This window comes from Pseudophryne corroboree, chromosome 2 (assembly GCF_028390025.1).
Source record: "Pseudophryne corroboree isolate aPseCor3 chromosome 2, aPseCor3.hap2, whole genome shotgun sequence".
NCBI lineage: Eukaryota > Metazoa > Chordata > Amphibia > Anura > Myobatrachidae > Pseudophryne > Pseudophryne corroboree.
This window is the reverse complement of record NC_086445.1, coordinates 5,408,282-5,434,451: the sequence shown is the minus strand read 5'-3', so window position 1 is coordinate 5,434,451 and position 26,170 is coordinate 5,408,282. Positions and strand designations below refer to the sequence as shown.

At 49.2% G+C, this 26,170-nt stretch overlaps 1 pseudogene; it reads right to left on the bottom strand.

The window, feature by feature from the left end:
* LOC134987843 (transient receptor potential cation channel subfamily M member 2-like) overlaps positions 1 to 26,170 on the bottom strand; it is a 539,791-nt pseudogene that overhangs the window by 15,494 nt on the left and 498,127 nt on the right.

Below are 26,170 nucleotides of genomic sequence, written 5' to 3'. Positions count from 1 at the left end.
ATATTAGCAGCAGACACAGTACAGTGCGGTAGTTCACGGCTGTGGCTACCTCTGTGTCGGCACTCGGCAGCCCGTCCATAATTGTATATACCACCTAACCGTGGTTTTTTTTTCTTTCTTTATACATACATACTAGTTACGAGTATACTATCTCTTTATCAACCAGTCTATATATTAGCAGCAGACACAGTACAGTGCGGTAGTTCACGGCTGTGGCTACCTCTGTGTCGGCACTCGGCAGCCCGTCCATAATTGTATATACCACCTAACCGTGGTTTTTTTTTCTTTCTTTATACATACATACTAGTTACGAGTATACTATCTCTTTATCAACCAGTCTATATATTAGCAGCAGACACAGTACAGTGCGGTAGTTCACGGCTGTGGCTACCTCTGTGTCGGCACTCGGCAGCCCGTCCATAATTGTATATACCACCTAACCGTGGTTTTTTTTTCTTTCTTTATACATACATACTAGTTACGAGTATACTATCTCTTTATCAACCAGTCTATATATTAGCAGCAGACACAGTACAGTGCGGTAGTTCACGGCTGTGGCTACCTCTGTGTCGGCACTCGGCAGCCCGTCCATAATTGTATATACCACCTAACCGTGGTTTTTTTTTCTTTCTTTATACATACATACTAGTTACGAGTATACTATCTCTTTATCAACCAGTCTATATTAGCAGCAGACACAGTACAGTGCGGTAGTTCACGGCTGTGGCTACCTCTGTGTCGGCACTCGGCAGCCCGTCCATAATTGTATATACCACCTAACCGTGGATTTTTTTTCTTTCTTTATACATACATACTAGTTACGAGTATACTATCTCTTTATCAACCAGTCTATATATTAGCAGCAGACACAGTACAGTGCGGTAGTTCACGGCTGTGGCTACCTCTGTGTCGGCACTCGGCAGCCCGTCCATAATTGTATATACCACCTAACCGTGGTTTTTTTTTCTTTCTTTATAGTCATACTAGTTACGAGTATACTATCTCTTTATCAACCAGTCTATATTAGCAGCAGACACAGTACAGTGCGGTAGTTCACGGCTGTGGCTACCTCTGTGTCGGCACTCGGCAGCCCGTCCATAATTGTATATACCACCTAACCGTGGTTTTTTTTTCTTTCTTTATACATACATACTAGTTACGAGTATACTATCTCTTTATCAACCAGTCTATATATTAGCAGCAGACACAGTACAGTGCGGTAGTTCACGGCTGTGGCTACCTCTGTGTCGGCACTCGGCAGCCCGTCCATAATTGTATATACCACCTAACCGTGGTTTTTCTTTCTTTCTTTATAGTCATACTAGTTACGAGTATACTATCTCTTTATCAACCAGTCTATATTAGCAGCAGACACAGTACAGTGCGGTAGTTCACGGCTGTGGCTACCTCTGTGTCGGCACTCGGCAGCCCGTCCATAATTGTATATACCACCTAACCGTGGTTTTTTTTTCTTTCTTTATACATACATACTAGTTACGAGTATACTATCTCTTTATCAACCAGTCTATATATTAGCAGCAGACACAGTACAGTGCGGTAGTTCACGGCTGTGGCTACCTCTGTGTCGGCACTCGGCAGCCCGTCCATAATTGTATATACCACCTAACCGTGGTTTTTTTTTCTTTCTTTATAGTCATACTAGTTACGAGTATACTATCTCTTTATCAACCAGTCTATATTAGCAGCAGACACAGTACAGTGCGGTAGTTCACGGCTGTGGCTACCTCTGTGTCGGCACTCGGCAGCCCGTCCATAATTGTATATACCACCTAACCGTGGTTTTTTTTTCTTTCTTTATACATACATACTAGTTACGAGTATACTATCTCTTTATCAACCAGTCTATATTAGCAGCAGACACAGTACAGTGCGGTAGTTCACGGCTGTGGCTACCTCTGTGTCGGCACTCGGCAGCCCGTCCATAATTGTATATACCACCTAACCGTGGTTTTTTTTTCTTTCTTTATACATACATACTAGTTACGAGTATACTATCTCTTTATCAACCAGTCTATATATTAGCAGCAGACACAGTACAGTGCGGTAGTTCACGGCTGTGGCTACCTCTGTGTCGGCACTCGGCAGCCCGTCCATAATTGTATATACCACCTAACCGTGTTTTTTTTTTCTTTCTTTATACATACATACTAGTTACGGGTATACTATCTCTTTATCAACCAGTCTATATATTAGCAGCAGACACAGTACAGTGCGGTAGTTCACGGCTGTGGCTACCTCTGTGTCGGCACTCGGCAGCCCGTCCATAATTGTATATACCACCTAACCGTGGTTTTTTTTCTTTCTTTATACATACATACTAGTTACGAGTATACTATCTCTTTATCAACCAGTCTATATATTAGCAGCAGACACAGTACAGTGCGGTAGTTCACGGCTGTGGCTACCTCTGTGTCGGCACTCGGCAGCCCGTCCATAATTGTATATACCACCTAACCGTGGTTTTTTTTCTTTCTTTATACATACATACTAGTTACGAGTATACTATCTCTTTATCAACCAGTCTATATATTAGCAGCAGACACAGTACAGTGCGGTAGTTCACGGCTGTGGCTACCTCTGTGTCGGCACTCGGCAGCCCGTCCATAATTGTATACTAGTATCCAATCCATCCATCTCCATTGTTTACCTGAGGTGCCTTTTAGTTGTGCCTATTAAAATATGGAGAACAAAAATGTTGAGGTTCCAAAATTAGGGAAAGATCAAGATCCACTTCCACCTCGTGCTGAAGCTGCTGCCACTAGTCATGGCCGAGACGATGAAATGCCAGCAACGTCGTCTGCCAAGGCCGATGCCCAATGTCATAGTACAGAGCATGTCAAATCCAAAACACCAAATATCAGTAAAAAAAGGACTCCAAAACCTAAAATAAAATTGTCGGAGGAGAAGCGTAAACTTGCCAATATGCCATTTACCACACGGAGTGGCAAGGAACGGCTGAGGCCCTGGCCTATGTTCATGGCTAGTGGTTCAGCTTCACATGAGGATGGAAGCACTCAGCCTCTCGCTAGAAAAATGAAAAGACTAAAGCTGGCAAAAGCAGTAGCACCGCAAAGAACTGTGCGTTCTTCGAAATCCCAAATCCACAAGGAGAGTCCGACTCCAATTGTGTCGGTTGCGATGCCTGACCTTCCCAACACTGGACGTGAAGAGCATGCGCCTTCCACCATTTGCACGCCCCCTGCAAGTGATGGAAGGAGCACCCGCAGTCCAGTTTCTGATAGTCAGATTGAAGATGTCAGTGTTGAAGTACACCAGGATGAGGAGGATATGGGTGTTGCTGGCGCTGGGGAGGAAATTGACCAGGAGGATTCTGATGGTGAGGTGGTTTGTTTAAGTCAGGCACCCGGGGAGACACCTGTTGTCCGTGGTAGGAATATGGCCGTTGACATGCCTGGTGAAAATACTAAAAAAATCAGCTCTTCGGTGTGGAAGTATTTCACCAGAAATGCGGACAACAGGTGTCAAGCCGTGTGTTCCCTTTGTCAAGCTGTAATAAGTAGGGGTAAGGACGTTAACCACCTCGGAACATCCTCCCTTATACGTCACCTGCAGCGCATTCATAATAAGTCAGTGACAAGTTCAAAAACTTTGGGTGACAGCGGAAGCAGTCCACTGACCAGTAAATCCCTTCCTCTTGTAACCAAGCTCACGCAAACCACCCCACCAACTCCCTCAGTGTCAATTTCCTCCCTCCCCAGGAATGCCAATAGTCCTGCAGGCAATGTCACTGGCAATTCTGACGAGTCCTCTCCTGCCTGGGATTCCTCCGATGCATCCTTGCGTGTAACGCCTACTGCTGCTGGCGCTGCTGTTGTTGCTGCTGGGAGTCGATGGTCATCCCAGAGGGGAAGTCGTAAGCCCACACTTGTACTACTTCCAGTAAGCAATTGACTGTTCAACAGTCCTTTGCGAGGAAGATGAAATATCACAGCAGTCATCCTGCTGCAAAGCGGATAACTGAGGCCTTGACAACTATGTTGGTGTTAGACGTGCGTCCGGTATCCGCCGTTAGTTCACAGGGAACTAGACAATTTATTGAGGCAGTGTGCCCCCGTTACCAAATACCATCTAGGTTCCACTTCTCTAGGCAGGCGATACCGAGAATGTACACGGACGTCAGAAAAAGACTCACCAGTGTCCTAAAAAATGCAGTTGTACCCAATGTCCACTTAACCACGGACATGTGGACAAGTGGAGCAGGGCAGGGTCAGGACTATATGACTGTGACAGCCCACTGGGTAGATGTATGGACTCCCGCCGCAAGAACAGCAGCGGCGGCACCAGTAGCAGCATCTCGCAAACGCCAACTCTTTCCTAGGCAGGCTGCGCTTTGTATCACAGCTTTCCAGAATACGCACACAGCTGAAAACCTCTTACGGCAACTGAGGAAGATCATCGCGGAATGGCTTACCCCAATTGGACTCTCCTGTGGATTTGTGGCATCGGACAACGCCAGCAATATTGTGTGTGCATTAAATATGGGCAAATTCCAGCACGTCCCATGTTTTGCACATACCTTGAATTTGGTGGTGCAGAATTTTTTAAAAAACGACAGGGGCGTGCAAGAGATGCTGTCGGTGGCCAGAAGAATTGCGGGACACTTTCGGCGTACAGGCACCACGTACAGAAGACTGGAGCACCACCAAAAACTACTGAACCTGCCCTGCCATCATCTGAAGCAAGAAGTGGTAACGAGGTGGAATTCAACCCTCTATATGCTTCAGAGGTTGGAGGAGCAGCAAAAGGCCATTCAAGCCTATACAATTGAGCACGATATAGGAGGTGGAATGCACCTGTCTCAAGCGCAGTGGAGAATGATTTCAACGTTGTGCAAGGTTCTGATGCCCTTTGAACTTGCCACACGTGAAGTCAGTTCAGACACTGCCAGCCTGAGTCAGGTCATTCCCCTCATCAGGCTTTTGCAGAAGAAGCTGGAGACATTGAAGGAGGAGCTAACACGGAGCGATTCCGCTAGGCATGTGGGACTTGTGGATGGAGCCCTTAATTCGCTTAACAAGGATTCACGGGTGGTCAATCTGTTGAAATCAGAGCACTACATTTTGGCCACCGTGCTCGATCCTAGATTTAAAGCCTACCTTGGATCTCTCTTTCCGGCAGACACAAGTCTGCTGGGGTTGAAAGACCTGCTGGTGACAAAATTGTCAAGTCAAGCGGAACGCGACCTGTCAACATCTCCTCCTTCACATTCTCCCGCAACTGGGGGTGCGAGGAAAAGGCTCAGAATTCCGAGCCCACCCGCTGGCGGTGATGCAGGGCAGTCTGGAGCGACTGCTGATGCTGACATCTGGTCCGGACTGAAGGACCTGACAACGATTACGGACATGTCGTCTACTGTCACTGCATATGATTCTCTCAACATTGATAGAATGGTGGAGGATTATATGAGTGACCGCATCCAAGTAGGCACGTCACACAGTCCGTACTTATACTGGCAGGAAAAAGAGGCAATTTGGAGGCCCTTGCACAAACTGGCTTTATTCTACCTAAGTTGCCCTCCCACAAGTGTGTACTCCGAAAGAGTGTTTAGTGCCGCCGCTCACCTTGTCAGCAATCGGCGTACGAGGTTACATCCAGAAAATGTGGAGAAGATGATGTTCATTAAAATGAATTATAATCAATTCCTCCGCGGAGACATTGACCAGCAGCAATTGCCTCCACAAAGTACACAGGGAGCTGAGATGGTGGATTCCAGTGGGGACGAATTGATAATCTGTGAGGAGGGGGATGTACACGGTGATATATCGGAGGGTGATGATGAGGTGGACATCTTGCCTCTGTAGAGCCAGTTTGTGCAAGGAGAGATTAATTGCTTCTTTTTGGGGGGGGGTCCAAACCAACCCGTCATATCAGTCACAGTCGTGTGGCAGACCCTGTCACTGAAATGATGGGTTGGTTAAAGTGTGCATGTCCTGTTTTGTTTATACAACATAAGGGTGGGTGGGAGGGCCCAAGGACAATTCCATCTTGCACCTCTTTTTTCTTTTCTTTTTCTTTGCGTCATGTGCTGTTTGGGGAGGGTTTTTTGGAAGGGACATCCTGCGTGACACTGCAGTGCCACTCCTAGATGGGCCCGGTGTTTGTGTCGGCCACTAGGGTCGCTTATCTTACTCACACAGCTACCTCATTGCGCCTCTTTTTTTCTTTGCGTCATGTGCTGTTTGGGGAGGGTTTTTTGGAAGGGACATCCTGCGTGACACTGCAGTGACACTCCTAGATGGGCCCGGTGTTTGTGTCGGCCACTAGGGTCGCTTATCTTACTCACACAGCTACCTCATTGCGCCTCTTTTTTTCTTTGCGTCATGTGCTGTTTGGGGAGGGTTTTTTGGAAGGGACATCCTGCGTGACACTGCAGTGCCACTCCTAGATGGGCCCGGTGTTTGTGTCGGCCACTAGGGTCGCTAATCTTACTCACACAGCTACCTCATTGCGCCTCTTTTTTTCTTTGCGTCATGTGCTGTTTGGGGAGGGTTTTTTGGAAGGGCCATCCTGCGTGACACTGCAGTGCCACTCCTAGATGGGCCCGGTGTTTGTGTCGGCCACTAGGGTCGCTTATCTTACTCACACAGCGACCTCGGTGCAAATTTTAGGACTAAAAATAATATTGTGAGGTGTGAGGTATTCAGAATAGACTGAACATGAGTGGAAATTATGGTTTTTGAGGTTAATAATACTTTGGGATCAAAATGACCGCCAAATTCTATGATTTAAGCTGTTTTTTAGGTTTTTTGGAAAAAAACACCCGAATCCAAAACACACCCGAATCCGACAAAAAAAATTCGGTGAGGTTTTGCCAAAACGCGGTCGAACCCAAAACACGGCCGCGGAACCGAACCCAAAACCAAAACACAAAACCCGAAAAATTTCCGGCGCTCATCTCTAGGAAAGACCTGGCGGTCTTGGTGCACGTTGGCACCAATGACAATGTTAGAGGAAGGTGGGATGTCCTTAAGAAAGACTATAGGGACTTAGGAAAGAAACTGAAGGCAAGGACATCTAAGGTAATATTCTCAGAATTATTACCCGTGCCACGCGCTAGTCCAGGGAGGCAGAGGGAGATTAGGGAGGTAAATGTGTGGCTTAGGGATTGGTGCAGGAAAGAGGGGTTTGTGTTCCTGGAACACTGGGCGGACTTCTCAGTCAGGCGCCATCTCTTTTGTCGTGACGGATTGCACCTGACTGAGGAGGGGGCAGCGGTGCTGGGGGGAAGAATGGTTAGAAGGTTGGAGGAGATTTTAAACTAGGAGCCTGGGGGGGGGGGGGTTTAGCTAGAAACTACGGGTCATGCAGTGAGAATAGTGGGGATGGCGGTAGTAAACGAAATGGGGGAGAAGTTGGGGGGAGGGTAAGAGCAGGCGGTAAGGTTACTAACATGGGTTCTAAAAGAGATTTTTACCAAATCACTAACCAATGACGATTACAGGTCATTGTTGATGCATAAGGTGAGAGATGTCCCTAACGCAAGGGAAAATACTTATCTTAGTTGTATGTATGTAAACGCCAGAAGCATTACTGGTAAAAAGGGTGAACTAGAAATACTTGCAGCAAAACAGTATGATATTATAGGCATTACTGAAACTTGGTGGGATGAATCTCATGATTGGACAGTCACTCTAGAGGGCTATACACTGTTTAGGAGAGACAGACTAAATAAAAAGGGTGGAGGGGTGTGTCTTTATGTAAAGCCGTTTTTAAAACCTGATATACGGGAAGATATTCAGGAGGAGACTGTAGACACTGTCGAGACATTATGGGTAGAAATTGCATGCGGGGAAAAAGGAATAAAAAAGTTAGTATTGGGTGTATGCTATAGGCCGCCTGGTATCAACGTATCTGATGATGAATTGTTACTAAAGCAAATTGAAAGAGCAGCAGGAGTAGGAGACATAGTAGTGATGGGAGATTTTAACTATCCAGAGATAAACTGGAAAAACGATTCATGTGATACTGCTAGGGGAAATATGTTTTTAAACACACTTAATGATAACTACTTAGTTCAACTAACTGAGGAACCAACTAGGTACAATGCAATCTCAGACCTGGTATTAACAAACAATGGGGATTTGGTATCAGGTATTATAGTAGGGGAACCCATAGGAAACAGCGACCACAATATGGTCACATTCAATATCAGTTTTCATAAACAGCCCTATACTGGCTCAACTAGGACTCTAAACTTTAGCAAAGCAAATTTTGAAAAGATGAGGGTATTTTTCAGGGATAATGAATGGGAAGGTTTGTTTTTAGGAAAAAAATACTACGCAAAAATGGGAGGTACTAAAATTCCTGCTAGCTAAAAATACTCTCAAATTTATTCCTCCGAGCAGCAAAAAAAGGAATAAAAATCATAAACCGATGTGGCTTAACAAAAAGATAAAGGAACTTATGGGCAAGAATTGGCGAGCATTTAAAAAATACAAATCTGACGGGGAAGCAGAGTCATTTCAGCACTATAAGGAATGTAACAAAATATGCAAAAAGGAAATAAGAGCGGCTAAATTAGAAACTGAAAAACTAGTAGCAAAGGAAAGCAAAGTGAATCCCAAAAAATTATTTAAATACATTAATAGCAAGAGACTAAAGAAGGAGAATATAGGCCCTTTAAAAAACAAGTTGGGAGTCTTAAGCAAAAATGATAATACCATAGCGGACACACTAAATGAGTTTTTTTCAACAGTATTTACTAGAGAGGACCCAATTCAGGGACTAACACATAATCTATATAATGAGAATATCCCACTGATAGGTACTTATTTAAGCGAGGAAGTAGTCTGTGACCGATTAAAACATTTAAAGATTTTTAAGTCACCAGGTCCCGATGGTATTCACCCAAGGGTTCTAATGGAGCTTCACTCTTAACTTGCAAAACCGCTATTTTTGATCTTTAAGGATTCAGTAATATCAGGTATGGTTCCCAAAGACTGGCATATAGCAGAAGTAGTGCCTATATTCAAAAAGGGAAGTAAAGCTGAACCAGGTAATTATAGACCAGTTAGTCTTACATCTATAGTGGGGAACGTATTGGAAAGTATTCTATGAGATAGTATTCAGAAGTTCCTTGAAGTCAATAAGGTCATTAAAAGGAATCAACATGGGTTTATGAAGGACAGATCCTGTCAAGCCAACTTACTTGGCTTTTATGAAACAGTAAGCGCAAACCTAGATCAGGGTAAAGATGTGGATGTAATCTTTTTAGATTTTGCCAAAGCATTCGACACTGTACCACACATGAGACTTATCTACAAGCTACAAGAAACAGGGCTAGGAAGCTCAATATGCACTTGGGTCAAAAACTGGTTAGATAATAGGGATCAGCGCGTTGTGGTTAATGGATCTTTTTCAAATTGGACTGAAGTGCTAAGTGGTGTGCCGCAAGGCTCAGTATTATGACCGCTATTGTTCAATATTTTCATTAACGACCTAACAGAAGGTCTAGAGAGCATGGTGTCAATTTTTGCAGATGATACCAAATTGTGTAAAGTTATAAATGCGGAGGGGGATGCTGAGTCTCTTCAGAACGACTTAGTTAAATTAGAAGCTTGGGCAGCGAAATGGAGAATGCGCTTCAATACAGACAAGTGTAAGGTAATGCACTGTGGTAACAAGAACAAAAATAACACCTACCTACTAAATGGGGTAAAAAAATATCACTGGAATTATACGGCAAAATCACAGGACATAAACGGAAGTGGCAGACAGGATGGCACTTTAAAAAACTAATCCCCAAACATCACATGATGCAAAGAAGAAAAAGAGGTGCAAGATGGAATTGTCCTTGGGCCCTCCCACCCACCCTTATGTTGTATAAACAGGACATGCACACTTTAACAAACCCATCATTTCAGCGACAGGGTCTGCCACACGACTGTGACTGAAATGACTGGTTGGTTTGGGCCCCCACCAAAAAAGAAGCAATCAATCTCTCCTTGCACAAACTGGCTCTACAGAGGCAAGATGTCCACCTCATCATCATCCTCCAATTCCTCACCCCTTTCACTGTGTACATCCCCCTCCTCACAGATTATTAATTCGTCCCCACTGGAATCCACCATCTCAGGTCCCCATGTACTTTCTGGAGGCAATTGCTGGTGAATGTCTCCACGGAGGAATTGATTATAATTCATTTTAATGAACATCATCTTCTCCACATTTTCTGGAAGTAACCTCGTACGCCGATTGCTGACAAGGTGAGCGGTTGCACTAAACACTCTTTCGGAGTACACACTGGATGGAGGGCAACTTAGGTAGAATGAAGCCAGTTTGTGCAAGGGCCTCCAAATTGCCTCTTTTTCCTGCCAGTATACGTACTGACGTGCCTACTTGGATGCTGTCACTCATATAATCCTCCACCATTCTTTCAATGGTGACAGAATCATATGCAGTGACAGTAGACGACATGTCAGTAATTGTTGGCAGGATCACTGGACATATATACAGCAGTACCACTGGACATATAAGGCAGCACAGGGACACCACCACTGGACTGATGCAGTACAAGACAGCACCCTATACAGCAGCGCAGGACATATGACAGCAGAGGACACAACCACTGTGACTGGACAGATGCAGCACAAGACACGGACACTGAGGACACAGAGAACGGAGACACGTCCTCTCTGTACACTCTCCAATGCCGGAGTGAAAATGGCGTGGACGCACGGCTCCTTATATGGAATCCAAACCCTGCGAGAATCCAACAGCGGGACTGAAGATGTTTTTCCTCGTTCTGGTTTCTGAGTCAGGTGGGAAAACCCGAGCCTGACTCGGATCCGGGCTCGGAGCGTGAGGTCTGGTAGGGTTCGGTTCTCTGAGAACCGAACCCGCTCATCTATAATTCTAACAAACAAAACCACATCATTTAGGTGTCAGTGGACTGCTTCCGCTCTTACCCAAAGTTTCAGAACATTACACTGACTTCTGATAATGCATTGCAAGTGACATATAAGGGAGGATGTTCCGAGGTGGTTAACGTCCTTACCCCTATTTATTACAGCTTGACAAAGGCAACACACAGCTTGACACCTGTTGTCCGCATTTGTGTTAAAATAATTCCACACCGAAGAGGTGGATTTTTTGGTATTTTGCCCAGTCATCACAATGGGCTTCTTCGTTCCAAGGACAACAGGTGTCTCCCCCGGTGCCTGATTTAAACAAACCACATCACCATCAGAATCCTCATCGTCAACTTCCTCCTCAGTGCCAGCAACACCCATATCCTCATCCTGGTGTACTTCAACACTGACATCTTCAATTTGACTATCAGGAACTGGACTGCGGGTGCTCCTTCCAGCACTTGCAGGGGGTGTACAAATGGTGGAAGGAGCCACCACTTCCCGTCCAGTGTTGGGAAGGTCAGGCATCGCAACCGCCGACACACTTGGACTCTCCTTTGGGATTTGTGATACCATCTTAGAATGCACAGTTCTTTTCTGTGCTCTTTCCAGCTTAACTCTTATCATTTTTCTGTTTTCTCTTCTGGAAAGCGGTGATACATAGCATAGCCTGCCTAGGAACAAGTTGGCGTTTGCGAGATGCTGCTACTGGTGCCGCCGCTGCTGTTGCTGCGGGAGGCAATACATCTACCCAGTGGGCTGTCACAGTCATATAGTCCTTAGTCTGCCCTGTTCCACTTGTCCACATGTCCGTGGTTAAGTGGACATTGGGTACAACTGCATTTCTGAGGACACTAATAACACTTTTTTAAGTGCACTGTGCCAAAGCCTGTGGATGGATGTAGACCAAAACACCTAGGGCCTAGATGGATGCACACAGCAGCAGTCCCTGGGATGATGATACAGCAGAAAATATTAATTAAAAATATATTATTTTTGGGGGGCAGCGAGCAGAGCCCCTTGTCAGATCAGAAGAGCCCCTGAATCGCCCCTACAACAGCAGGCCTATGGAGGACAGAGAACATGGGAGGACACCTAGAACATGGGAGGACACAGAGAATATGGAGGACAGAGAACATGGGAGGACACCTAGCAGATGGGAGGATATAGCACATTGGAGGACAAAGCACATGGGAGGATACAGAGCACATGGGAGGACACAGAGCACATGGGAGGACCCAGAACACATGGGATTGCACAGAGCACATGGGAGGATACAGAGCACATGGGAGGACAGAGCACATGGGAGGACACAGAGCACGTGGGAGGATACAGAGCACATGGGAGGACACAGAGCACATGGGAGGACCCAGAACACATGGGATTGCACAGAGCACATGGGAGGATACAGAGCACATGGGAGGACAGAGCACATGGGAGGACACAGAGCACGTGGGAGGACACAGAGCACGTGGGAGGACACAGAGCACATGGGAGGACACAGAGCACATGGGAGGACAGAGCACATGGGAGGATACAGAGCACATGGGAGGACACAGAGCACATGGGAGGACAGAGCACATGGGAGGATACAGAGCACATGAGAGGATACAGAGCACATGGGAGGACACAGAGCAGGTGGGAGGACACAGAGCACATGGGAGGACACAGAGCACATGGGAGGACACACAGCACATGGGAGGACACAGAGCACATGGGAGGACACAGAGCACATGGGAGGACACAGAGCACATGGGAGGACACATAGCACATGGGAGGACACAGAGCACATGGGAGGACACAGAGCACATGGGAGGACACAGAGCACATGGGAGGACACATAGCACATGGGAGGATACAGAGCACATGGGAGGACACAGAGCACATGGGAGGACACATAGCACATGGGAGGATACAGAGCACATGGGAGGATACAGAGCACATGGGAGGACACAGAGCACATGGGAGGACAGAGCACATGGGAGGATACAGAGCACATGGGAGGACACAGAGCACATGGGAGGACAGAGTACATGGGAGGACCCAGAACACATGGGATGACACAGAGCACATGGGAGGACAGAGCACATGGGAGGACATAGAGCACATGGGAGGACATAGAGCACATGAGAGGACAGAGCACATGGGAGGACATAGAGCACATGAGAGGACAGAGCACATGGGAGGACACAGAGCACATGGGAGGACATAGAGCACATGGGAGGACATAGAGCACATGGGAGGGCACAGAGCACATGGGAGGACAGAGCACATGGGAGGACATAGAGCACATGAGAGGACAGAGCACATGGGAGGACATAGAGCACATGAGAGGACAGAGCACATGGGAGGACACAGAGCACATGGGAGGACATAGAGCACATGAGAGGACAGAGCACATGGGAGGGCACAGAGCACATGGGAGGACAGAGCACATGGGAGGACATAGAGCACATGAGAGGATACAGAGCACATGGGGGGACACAGAGCACATGGGAGGACATAGAGCACATGGGAGGACATAGAGCACATGGGAGGACACAGAGCACATGGGAGGACACAGAGCACATGGCAGGATACAGAGCACATGGGAGGACATAGAGCACATGAGAGGACAGAGCACATGGGAGGAAACAGAGCACATGAGAGGACAGAGCACATGGGAGGAAACAGAGCACATGGGAGGACAGAGCACATGGTAGGACACAGAGCACATGGTAGGACACAGAGCACATGGGAGGACACAGAGCACATGGGAGGACAGAGCACATGGGAGGATACAGAGCACATGGGAGGACACAGAGCACATGGGAGGATACAGAGCACATGGGAGGACACAGAGCACATGAGAGGACACAGCACATGGGAGGACACAGAGCACATGGGAGGACACAGAGCACATGGGAGGACACAGAGCACATGGGAGGACACACAGCACATGGGAGGACACAGAGCACATGGGAGGATACACAGCACATGGGAGGACACAGAGCACATGGGAGGATACAGAGCACATGGGAGGACACACAGCACATGGGAGGACACAGAGCACATGGGAGGATACACAGCACATGGGAGGACACACAGCACATGGGAGGACACAGAGCACATGGGAGGATACACAGCACATGGGAGGACACAGAGCACATGGGAGGATACAGAGCACATGGGAGGACAGAGCACATGGGAGGACACAGAGCACATGGGAGGACACAGAGCACATGGGAGGACAGAGCACATGGGAGGATACAGAGCACATGGGAGGACACAGAGCACATGGGAGGACAGAGCACATGGGAGGACACAGAGCACATGGGAGGACACAGAGCACATGGGAGGACACAGAGCACATGGGAGGACACAGAGCACATGAGAGGATACAAGGCACATGGGAGGACACAGAGCACATGGGAGGACACACAGCACATGGGAGGACACACAGCACATGGGAGGACACAGAGCACATGGGAGGACACAGAGCACATGGGAGGACACAGAGCACATGGGAGGACACAGAGCACATGGGAGGACACAGAGCACATGGGAGGACACAGAGCACATGAGAGGACACAGAGCACATGGGGGGACACAGAGCACATGGGGGGGACACACAGCACATGGGAGGACCCAGAGCACATGGGGGGACACACAGCACATGGGAGGACCCAGAGCACATGGGAGGACACAGAGCACATGGGAGGACACACAGCACATGGGAGGACACAGAGCACATGGGAGGACACAGAGCACATGGGAGAACACAGAGCACATGGGAGGACACAGAGCACATGGGAGGACACAGAGCACATGGCAGGATACAGAGCACATGGGAGGAAACAGAGCACATGAGAGGATAGAGCACATGGGAGGAAACAGAGCACATGGGAGGACAGAGCACATGGGAGTAAACAGAGCACATGGGAGGACACACAGCACATGGGAGGACACACAGCACATGGGAGGACACAGAGCACATGGCAGGATACAGAGCACATGGGAGGAAACAGAGCACATGAGAGGACAGAGCACATGGGAGGAAACAGAGCACATGGGAGGACAGAGCACATGGTAGGACGCAGAGCACATGGGAGGACACAGAGCACATGGTAGGACACAGAGCACATGGGAGGACACAGAGCACATGGGAGGACACAGAGCATATGGGAGGACACAGAGCACATGGGAGGATACAGAGAACATGGGAGGACACAGAGCACATGGGAGGATACAGAGCACATGGGAGGACACAGAGCACATGGGAGGATACAGAGCACATGGGAGGACACAGAGCACATGAGAGGACACAGAGCACATGGGAGGACACAGAGCACATGGGAGGACACAGAGCACATGGGAGGACACACAGCACATGGGAGGACACAGAGCACATGTGAGGATACACAGCACATGGGAGGACACAGAGCACATGGGAGGATACAGAGCACATGGGAGGACACACAGCACATGGGAGGACACAGAGCACATGGGAGGATACACAGCACATGGGAGGACACACAGCACATGGGAGGACACAGAGCACATGGGAGGACACCGCACATGGGAGGACACAGAGCACATGGGAGGACACACAGCACATGGGAGGACACACAGCACATGGGAGGACACAGAGCACATGGGAGGACACAGAGCACATGGGAGGACACAGAGCACATGGGAGGACACAGAGCACATGGCAGGATACAGAGCACATGGGAGGACATAGAGCACATGAGGGGACAGAGCACATGGGAGGAAACAGAGCACATGAGAGGACAGAGCACATGGGAGGAAACAGAGCACATGGGAGGACAGAGCACATGGTAGGACACAGAGCACATGGGAGGACACAGAGCACATGGGAGGACACAGAGCACATGGGAGAACACAGAGCACATGGGAGGACACAGAGCACATGGGAGGACACAGAGCACATGGGAGGACACAGAGCACATGGGAGGACACACAGCACATGGGAGGACACACAGCACATGGGAGGACACAGAGCACATGGGAGGACACAGCACATGGGAGGACACAGAGCACATGGGAGGACACACAGCACATGGGAGGACACACAGCACATGGGAGGACACAGAGCACATGGGAGGACACAGAGCACATGGGAGGACACACAGCACATGGGAGGACACAGAGCACATGGGAGGACACAGAGCACATGGGAGGACACAGAGCACATGGGAGGACACAGAGCACATGGGAGGACATAGAGCACATGAGGGGACAGAGCACATGGGAGGAAACAGAGCACATGAGAGGACAGAGCACATGGGAGGAAACAGAGCACATGGGAGGACAGAGCACATGGTAGGACACAGAGCACATGGGAGGACACAGAGCACATGGGAGGACACAGAGCACATGGGAGGACACCGAGCACATGGGAGGACACAGAGCACATGGGAGGACACAGAGCACATGGGAGGACACAGAGCACATGGGAGGACACAGAGCACATGGGAGGATACAGAGAACATGGGAGGACACAGAGCACATGGGAGGATACAGAGCACATGGGAGGACACAGAGCACATGGGAGGATACAGAGCACATAGGAGGACACAGAGCACATGAGAGGACACAGAGCACATGGGAGGACACAGAGCACATGGGAGGACACAGAGCACATGGGAGGACACACAGCACATGGGAGGACACACAGCACATGGGAGGACACAGAGCACATGGGAGGATACACAGCACATGGGAGGATACAGAGCACATGGGAGGACACAGAGCACATGGGAGGACACACAGCACATGGGAGGACACACAGCACATGGGAGGACACAGAGCACATGGGAGGACACATAGCACATGGGAGGACACAGAGCACATGGGAGGACACACAGCACATGGGAGGACACACAGCACATGGGAGGACACAGAGCACATGGGAGGACACAGAGCACATGGGAGGACACACAGCACATGGGAGGACACAGAGCACATGGGAGGACACAGAGCACATGGGAGAACACAGAGCACATGGGAGGACACACAGCACATGGGAGGACACAGAGCACATGGGAGGATACAGAGCACATGGGAGGACACAGAGCACATGGGAGGACACACAGCACATGGGAGGACACACAGCACATGGGAGGACACAGAGCACATGGGAGGACACAGAGCACATGGGAGGACACAGAGCACATGGGAGGACACAGAGCACATGGGAGGACACACAGCACATGGGAGGACACACAGCACATGGGAGGACACAGAGCACATGGGAGGACACAGAGCACATGGGAGGACACACAGCACATGGGAGGACACAGAGCACATGGGAGGACACAGAGCACATGGGAGAACACAGAGCACATGGGAGGACACAGAGCACATGGGAGGACACAGAGCACATGGCAGGATACAGAGCACATGGGAGGACATAGAGCACATGAGAGGACAGAGCACATGGGAGGAAACAGAGCACATGAGAGGACAGAGCACATGGGAGGAAACAGAGCACATGGGAGGACAGAGCACATGGTAGGACACAGAGCACATGGGAGGACACAGAGCACATGGGAGGACACAGAGCACATGGGAGAACACAGAGCACATGGGAGGACACAGAGCACATGGGAGGACACAGAGCACATGGGAGGACACAGAGCACATGGGAGGATACAGAGAACATGGGAGGACACAGAGCACATGGGAGGATACAGAGCACATGGGAGGACACAGAGCACATGGGAGGATACAGAGCACATGGGAGGACACAGAGCACATGAGAGGACACAGAGCACATGGTAGGACACAGAGCACATGGGAGGACACACAACACATGGGAGGACACACAGCACATGGGAGGACACAGAGCACATGGGAGGATACACAGCACATGGAAGGACACAGAGCACATGGGAGGATACAGAGCACATGGGAGGACACACAGCACATGGGAGGACACAGAGCACATGGGAGGATACACAGCACATGGGAGGACACACAGCACATGGGAGGACACAGAGCACATGGGAGGATACACAGCACATGGGAGGATACACAGCACATGGGAGGACACAGAGCACATGGGAGGATACAGAGCACATGGGAGGACAGAGCACATGGGAGGACACAGAGCACATGGGAGGACACAGAACACATGGGAGGACACAGAGCACATGGGAGGACACAGAGCACATGGGAGGACACAGAGCACATGGGAGGACACAGAGCACATGGGAGGACACAGAGCACATGGGAGGATACAGAGCACATGGAAGGACACAGAGCACATGGGAGGATACAGAGCACATGGGAGGATACACAGCACATGGGTGGACACACAGCACATGGGAGGACACACAGCACATGGGAGGACACAGAGCACATGGGAGGACACAGAGCACATGGGAGGACACAGAGCACATGGGAGGACACAGAGCACATGGGAGGACACAGAGCACATGGGAGGATACAGAGCACATGGAAGGACACAGAGCACATGGGAGGATACACAGCACATGGGTGGACACACAGCACATGGGAGGACACACAGCACATGGGAGGACACACAGCACATGGGAGGACACACAGCACATGGGAGGACACACAGCACATGGGAGGACACACAGCACATGGGAGGACACACAGCACATGGGAGGACACACAGCACATGGGAGGACACAGAGCACATGGGAGGACACACAGCACATGGGAGGACACAGAGCACATGGGAGGACACAGAGCACATGGGAGGACACAGAGCACATGGGAGGACACACAGCACATGGGAGGACACAGAGCACATGGGAGGACACAGAGCACATGGGAGGACACAGAGCACATGGGAGGACACAGAGCACATGGGAGGACACACAGCACATGGGAGGGACACAGGGCACATGGGAGGACACAGAGGACATGGGATGACAGAGCACATGGGAGGACACAGAGCACATGGGAGGACACAGAGCACATGGTAGGATACAGAGCACATGGGAGGATACAGAGCACATGGGAGGACAGAGCACATGGGAGGACACAGAGCACATGGGAGGAAACAGAGCACATGGGAGGACACAGAGCACATGGGAGGACACACAGCACATGGGAGGACACATAGCACATGGGAGGACACATAGCACATGGGAGGACACTGAGCACATGGGAGGACACAGAGCACATGGGAGGATACAGAGCACATGGGAGGACACAGAGCACATGGGAGGACATAGAGCACATGGGAGGATACAGAGCACATGGGAGGACAGAGCACATGGGAGGACACAGAGCACATGGGAGGACACACAGCACATGGGAGGACACACAGCACATGGGAGGACACACAGCACATGGGAGGACACAGAGCACATGGGAGGACACACAGCACATGGGAGGACACAGAGCACATGGGAGGACACTGAGCACATGGTAGGACACAGAGCACATGGGAGGATACAGAGCACATGGGAGGACACAGAGCACATGAGAGGACACACAGCACATGGGAGGACACACAGCACATGGGAGGACACACAGCACATGGGAGGACACAGAGCACATGGGAGGATATAGAGCACATGGGAGGACACAGAGCACATGGGAGGACACAGAGCACATGGGAGGACACACAGCACATGGGAGGACACAGAGCACATGGGAGGACACACAGCACATGGGAGGACACACAGCACATGGGAGGACACAGAGCACATGGGAGGACACAGAGCACATGGGAGGACACAGAGCACATGGGAGGACACAGAGCACATGGGAGGACACAGAGCACATGGGAGGACAGAGCACATGGGAGGACACATAGCACATGGGAGGACACAGAGCACATGGGAGGACAGAGCACATGGGAGGACACACAGCACATGGGAGGACACACAGCACATGGGAGGACAGAGCACATGGGAGGACACATAGCACATGGGAGGACAGAGCACATGGGAGGACAGAGCACATGGGAGGACAGAGCACATGGGAGGACACAGAGCACATGGGAGGACACAGAGCACATGGGAGGACTACACTCTCCAATGCGGGAGTGAAGATGGCGCCGATGCATGGGGACTTATATAGAATCCAAAACTCGCGAGAATCCAACATCGGGATAAGGGCGTTGTGTCTCGCTCTCGGATCCAAGGCTTACAGGAAACATGAGCTGGGCTCGGATCTCAATGTTTGGGTGGATTCGGTACTTCGGGAAATGAATCCATTCATCTCTTATTGGAAGTAAAAGACAATAAAAAAATAAAATATGTAGAGGAATTATTCTTACCCAATTGCTGAAATCGCCATGTTAACTATAATGGTGGCGACAAGGATGAGATACAGACACAATAAGATTATGGTCAGCCATTGTGGAAAGAGAGGGTTCCCGGTACCATCGTTGTAGACGCACAGAGGAACATCGGAACCAGTGGTATTTTGGGCACATTTTGTAACGTCAAAGAACAAACCTGAAGAAATAACATGAATACAATTCTGTTACCGTCCTATACATCCCGTGTGTAATGCACAGGAATAGTAACAACAATCACACCATAGTTGTTCTCTCACACACGTGAACATACAGTACAAGGTCATTTACCCACCTGGAGAAAGACACTATCAACATACAGTATGAAAAACAATACCTATGTTCCTGTTATAAAAACATTGGAGCCCTAAAGTCTCATTTAACCCTTCTGCATACCTCCCAACATGACCCTCTCCAGGAGGACACAATGCTCTGCTCCTGCTCTTCCCTCTTACTGTATGATTACCATCACCTGTGCTGTACAATAATACTGACCCAGTGCTCATACCTATGTCATACCTCCCAACATGACCTCTCCAGGAGGACACAATGCTCTGCTCCTGCTCTTCCCTCTTACTGTATGATTACCATCACCTGTGCTGTACAATAATACTGACCCAGTGCTCATACCTATGTCATACCTCCCAACATGACCTCTCCAGGAGGACACAATGCTCTGCTCCTGCTCTTCCCTCTTACTGTATGATTACCATCACCTGTGCTGTACAATAATACTGACCCAGTGCTCATACCTATGTCATACCTCCCAACATGACCTCTCCAGGAGGACACAATGCTCTGCTCCTGCTCTTCCCTCTTACTGTATGATTACCATCACCTGTGCTGTACAATAATACTGACCCAGTGCTCATACCTATGTCATACCTCCCAACATGACCTCTCCAGGAGGACACAATGCTCTGCTCCTGCACTTCCCTCTTACTGTATGATTACCATCACCTGTGCTGTACCCTAATACTGACCCAGTGTTCATACCTATGTCATACCTCCCAACATGACCTCTCCAGGAGGACACAATGCCCTGCTCCTGCTCTTCCCTCTTACTGTATGATTACCATCACCTGTGCTGTACCCTAATACTGACCCAGTGCTCATACCTATGTCATACCTCCCAACATGACCTCTCCAAGAGGACACAATGCTCTGCTCCTTCTCTTCCCTCTTACTGTATGATTACCGTCACCTGTGTTTTACCCTAATACTGACCCAGTGCTCATACCTATGTCATTCCTCCCAACATGACCTCTCCAGGAGGACACAATGCTCTGCTCCTGCACTTCCCTCTTACTGTATGATTACCATCACCTGTGCTGTACCCTAATACTGACCCAGTGCTCATACCTATGTCATACCTCCCAACATGACCCTCTCCAGGAGGACACAATGCTCTGCTCCTGCTCTTCCCTCTTACTGTATGATTACCATCACCTGTGCTGTACCCTAATACTGACCTAGTGCTCATACCTATGTCATAACCCCCAACATGACCTATCCAGGAGGACACAATGCTCTGCTCCTGCTCTTCCCTCTTACTGTATGATTACCATCACCTGTGCTGTACGCTAATACTGACCCAGTGCTCATACCTATATCATACCTCCCAACATGACCCTCTCCAGGAGGACACAATGCTCTGCTCCTGCACTTCCATCTTGCTGTATGATTACCATCACCTGTACTGTACGCTAATACTGACCCAGTGCTCATACCTATGTCATATCTCCCAACATGACCTCTCCAGGAGGACACAATGCTCTGCTCCTGCACTTCCATCTTACTGTATGATTACCATCACCTGTGCTGTACCCTAATACTGACCCAGTGCTCATACCCATGTCATACCTCCCAACATGACCTCTCCAGGAGGACACAATGCTCTGCTCCTGCTCTTCCCTCTTACTGTATGATTACCATCACCTGTGCTGTACCTTAATACTGACCCAGTGCTCATACCTATGTCATACCTCCCAACATGACCTCTCCAGGAGGACACAATGCTCTGCTCCTGCTCTTCCCCCTTACTGTATGATTACCATCACCTGTGCTGTACCCTATTACTGACCCAGTGCTCATACCTATGTCATACCTCCCAACATGACCTCTCCAGGAGGACACAATGCTCTGCTCCTGCACTTCCCTCTTACTGTATGATTACCATCACCTGTGCTTTACCCCAATACTGGCCCAGTGCTCATACCTACGTCATACCTCCCAACATGACCTCTCCAGGAGGACACATTGCTCTGCTCCTGCTCTTCCTGTATGATTACCATCACCTGTGCTGTACCATAATACTGACCCAGTGCTCATACCCATGTCATACCGCCCAACATGACCTCCCCAGGAGGACACAATGCTCTGCTCCTGCTCTTCCCTATTACTGTATGATTACCATCACCTGTGCTGTACTCTAATACTGACCCAGTGCTCATACCTATGTCATACCTCCCAACATGTCCTCTCCAGGAGGACACAATGCTCTGCTCCTGCTCTTCCCTCTTAATATATGATTATCATCACCTGTGCTGTACCCCAATACTGACCCAGTGCTCATACCTATGTCATACCTCCCAACATGATCTCTCCAGGAGGACACAATGCTCTGCTCCTGCTTTTCCCTATTACTGTATTATTACCATCACCTGTGCTGTACCCTAATACTGACCCAGTGCTCATACCTATGTCATACCTCCCAACATGACCGATCCAGGAGGACACAATGCTCTGCTCCTGCACTTCCCTCTTACTGTATGATTACCATCACCTGTGCTGTACCCTAATACTGACCCAGTGCTCATACCTATGTCATACCTCCCAACATGACCTCTCCAGGAGGACACAATGCTCTGCTCCTACTCTTCCTGTATGATTACCATCACCTGTGCTGTACCCCAATACTGACCCAGTGCTCATACCTATGTCATACCTCCCAACATGACCTCTCCAGGAGGACAAAATACTCTGCTCCTGCTCTTCCCTCTTACTGTATGATTACCATCTCCTGTGCTGTACCCTAATACTGACCAAGTGCTCATACATATGTCATATCTCCCAACATGACCCTCTCCAGGAGGACACAATGCTCTGCTCCTGCACTACCCTCTTACTGTATGATTACCATCACCTGTGCTGTACCCTAATACTGACCCAGTGCTCATAACTATGTCATACCTCCCAACATGACCTTCTCCAGGAGGACACAATGCTCTGCTCCTGCTCTTCCCTCTTACTGTATGATTACCATCACCTGTGCTGTACAATAATACTGACCCAGTGCTCATACCTATGTCATACCTCCCAACATGACCTCTCCAGGAGGACACAATGCTCTGCTCCCGCTCTTCCCTCTTACTGTATGATTACCATCACCTGTGCTGTACAATAATACTGACCCAGTGCTCATACCTATGTCATACCTCCCAACATGACCTCTCCAGGAGGACACAATGCTCTGCTCCTGCTCTTCCCTCTTACTGTATGATTACCATCACCTGTGCTGTACAATAATACTGACCCAGTGCTCATACCTATGTCATACCTCCCAACATGACCTCTCCAGGAGGACACAAAGCTCTGCTCCTGCTCTTCCCTCTTACTGTATGATTACCATCACCTGTGCTGTACAATAATACTGACCCAGTGCTCATACCTATGTCATACCTCCCAACATGACCTCTCCAGGAGGACACAATGCTCTGCTCCTGCACTTCCCTCTTACTGTATGATTACCATCACCTGTGCTGTACCCTAATACTGACCCAGTGTTCATACCTATGTCATACCTCCCAACATGACCTCTCCAGGAGGACACAATGCCCTGCTCCTGCTCTTCCCTCTTACTGTATGATTACCATCACCTGTGCTGTACCCTAATACTGACCCAGTGCTCATACCTATGTCATACCTCCCAACATGACCTCTCCAAGAGGACACAATGCTCTGCTCCTTCTCTTCCCTCTTACTGTATGATTACCGTCACCTGTGTTTTACCCTAATACTGACCCAGTGCTCATACCTATGTCATTCCTCCCAACATGACCTCTCCAGGAGGACACAATGCTCTGCTCCTGCACTTCCCTCTTACAGTATGATTACCATCACCTGTGCTGTACCCTAATACTGACCCAGTGCTCATACCTATGTCATACCTCCCAACATGACCCTCTCCAGGAGGACACAATGCTCTGCTCCTGCTATTCCCTCTTACTGTATGATTACCATCACCTGTGCTGTACCCTAATACTGACCTAGTGCTCATACCTATGTCATAACCCCCAACATGACCTATCCAGGAGGACACAATGCTCTGCTCCTGCTCTTCCCTCTTACTGTTTGATTACCATCACCTGTGCTGTACGCTAATACTGACCCAGTGCTCATACCTATATCATACCTCCCAACATGACCTCTCCAGGAGGACACAATGCTCTGCTCCTGCACTTCCATCTTGCTGTATGATTACCATCACCTGTACTGTACGCTAATACTGACCCAGTGCTCATACCTATGTCATATCTCCCAACATGACCTCTCCAGGAGGACACAATGCTCTGCTCCTGCACTTCCATCTTACTGTATGATTACCATCACCTGTGCTGTACCCTAATACTGACCCAGTGCTCATACCCATGTCATACCTCCCAACATGACCTCTCCAGGAGGACACAATGCTCTGCTCCTGCTCTTCCCTCTTACTGTATGATTACCATCACCTGTGCTGTACCTTAATACTGACCCAGTGCTCATACCTATGTCATACCTCCCAACATGACCTCTCCAGGAGGACACAATGCTCTGCTCCTGCTCTTCCCCCTTACTGTATGATTACCATCACCTGTGCTGTACCCTATTACTGACCCAGTGCTCATACCTATGTCATACCTCCCAACATGACCTCTCCAGGAGGACACAATGCTCTGCTCCTGCACTTCCCTCTTACTGTATGATTACCATCACCTGTGCTTTACCCCAATACTGGCCCAGTGCTCATACCTACGTCATACCTTCCAACATGACCTCTCCAGGAGGACACATTGCTCTGCTCCTGCTCTTCCTGTATGATTACCATCACCTGTGCTGTACCCTAATACTGACCCAGTGCTCATACCCATGTCATACCGCCCAACATGACCCTCTCCAGGAGGACACAATGCTCTGCTCCTACTCTTCCTGTATGATTACCATCACCTGTGCTGTACCATAATACTGACCCAGTGCTCATACCCATGTCATACCGCCCAACATGACCTCCCCAGGAGGACACAATGCTCTGCTCCTGCTCTTCCCTATTACTGTATGATTACCATCACCTGTGCTGTACTCTAATACTGACCCAGTGCTCATACCTATGTCATACCTCCCAACATGTCCTCTCCAGGAGGACACAATGCTCTGCTCCTGCTCTTCCCTCTTAATATATGATTATCATCACCTGTGCTGTACCCCAATACTGACCCAGTGCTCATACCTATGTCATACCTCCCAACATGACCTCTCCAGGAGGACACAATGCTCTGCTCCTGCTTTTCCCTATTACTGTATTATTACCATCACCTGTGCTGTACCCTAATACTGACCCAGTGCTCATACCTATGTCATACCTCCCAACATGACCGATCCAGGAGGACACAATGCTCTGCTCCTGCACTTCCCTCTTACTGTATGATTACCATCACCTGTGCTGTACCCTAATACTGACCCAGTGCTCATACCTATGTCATACCTCCCAACATGACCTCTCCAGGAGGACACAATGCTCTGCTCCTACTCTTCCTGTATGATTACCATCACCTGTGCTGTACCCCAATACTGACCCAGTGCTCATACCTATGTCATACCTCCCAACATGACCTCTCCAGGAGGACAAAATACTCTGCTCCTGCTCTTCCCTCTTACTGTATGATTACCATCTCCTGTGCTGTACCCTAATACTGACCAAGTGCTCATACATATGTCATATCTCCCAACATGA